The following is a 1,986-nucleotide window of genomic DNA, read 5'->3' as shown; positions in this document are numbered from 1 at the left end:
TTTGAATCTGTGACCTCTCTGGGTAAGAAGACAGCAACCTTATGGTTGCACCAAGGTTCAATCTCTAATAATATACCAAACTATGTTAACCAAAAGAAGAAGAAAATTAATGATTTGATATTGTTAATCATATATGGAACAATTGCAGGGATTTTCTTCAATAGACTCCCTCAGTCCCATTTTATTTGACGTTCAAAAAAATGTTAAAACCATCTATTGCAAATAATAGCAATAATAATAATAATAACCATCACAGGACATTACTCTGGTCCCCTTCCTTTTCTTATAGGTACGGTACCCGCCATGCATTTAACTGGTTGGTGATAATATTCAATAACTTATTGATGACTCACGAAGGGTACTGTTAAAAGCAGAGGTGGATTCGTGATTCCTTGAATTCGAGGACAAGGACCCTCCTGTATAAACTAAGTAAGGCAAATTCTTCTTCCTTCATTCATTCATTAATATTCCTTTTATACGCTGCCTTGATGCTACATTTCTAACAGATTTCTAACAACTAGTAACAAACTGATAATGGTTCTACCAACCTGAATATAGTTGTAACTAACAATCTTATTTGAATTCTATGGCAGTGCACTACTTCCTTGGGCAAAGCTTGCTTGTAGTGGCAATTCACACCAAGTCCTTCAGGTGACCAGGGCGCGTGATGTTCCTCTTGGGCTTCAGGTAAGGTTTCTCCTCTGGGTTGTTGCTATCAGGTATCATACCCATCTAGGAACCATAGCAATTAGCAACTTTCACTACCTTAATATGATTTTTTTTTTCCAGAAAAAATCGGGGCTAAAAAGCCCAAAGGAACAGAAAAAACTACACTGAAACTAAACGCGGAGACGCAGCTCTAACAGTGTCAAAAGGGAGCAATTGGGCCAAAAAAGAAGGCACCTGCTCAAACATCAAAAAATCCTCCTCCATCTGACAAACATGATTTGCTAAGGCATCAGCACACTTGTTAGCCTCTCTATACGAATGCTTGATGATCACTCTCAAATCAAGATTGAGTAACCTACAAATTGCTGATATAAAGCTCTAACCAGTAGAACCACCATCCTTGTTTCCCATAATACTCGAAACCACAGCTTTTGAGTCCACCTTAATGTGACTTTTTGTTGAGTGTTGATAGTATGAACTAATCAAACAGAGAATGAATACTTCAGGGTTCTAAGACTTGTCTTAATCACTTAAAATGACCGAAACTTACAATTAGACAAACAATCCAACATGAATGAATAGGCATGATTCTTACATAATACTCATAAGGTCGACCTTTGAATTCCTCAGCAACAACAAATTCACCTTTTAAATTGGTAGGTGAAAGGAAGATGTGTTTTCTCTCAATTGTCCCAGGTGTCAAATTTTACCTTTTAAATTGGTAGGTAGGCAAGGGGAAATGGAAAATGGGAAATGGTTTATACTTTATGAATTTTAATTCTTATTTGTTTGTATTTTTTATATAAAAATTAATAATAGATTGCAGTATTGCAATATATCAACAATAATGTGAATCGTAATTACGGAGGCCGTGGCCTAAGACCCAGTCGTACATTAAAGTTACAGGGATGCTGCTTTCGTTGTCATTTATATACTATGTTTCCAGGACTGGGAATCCCGGTTTTTTATCAAGCCTGCCTATAAAATAAAAAATACTAGTTTGATACTATTAGAATTTCCATATTCGATTTTAAAGTTCTAAGAATAATTATATGAACTTTAAACTCTGTAAATCAAGTCGAGTCACAATGTAAAAACTATTCCTTTCTTAAAATTAAAATAAAATATAATTCATATATTCTTAATTATAAGACATAATTGATTAATTTATATTTATTAAAGAAATTTGTTAACTTACTTATAAGCATTAAAGTTACAGTATTTTTTTATAAAAAATTATCCTTAACTTTATTAAAAAATTATTTATTTTCTTCAATCTTGTAGGAGATACAATGAAATAATTCAAGATATTTTAAT

At 33.3% G+C, this 1,986-nt stretch overlaps 1 long non-coding RNA gene across 1 annotated transcript; it reads left to right on the top strand.

Moving 5' to 3' along the window:
- The first annotated feature begins 496 nt into the window (after positions 1 to 496).
- LOC114408214 lies at positions 497 to 1,185 on the top strand. Its single transcript, XR_003665856.1, has 2 exons — positions 497 to 687; positions 790 to 1,185. It is a non-coding gene; the product is annotated as an uncharacterized LOC114408214 (long non-coding RNA).
- Positions 1,186 to 1,986: the final 801 nt, after the last annotated feature.

The sequence above is a fragment of the Glycine soja genome, chromosome 4, assembly GCF_004193775.1.
Source record: "Glycine soja cultivar W05 chromosome 4, ASM419377v2, whole genome shotgun sequence".
Classification (NCBI taxonomy): domain Eukaryota; kingdom Viridiplantae; phylum Streptophyta; class Magnoliopsida; order Fabales; family Fabaceae; genus Glycine; species Glycine soja.
The sequence above is the reverse complement of the archived record's forward strand: the minus strand, read 5'-3'. Positions and strand labels throughout refer to the sequence as shown.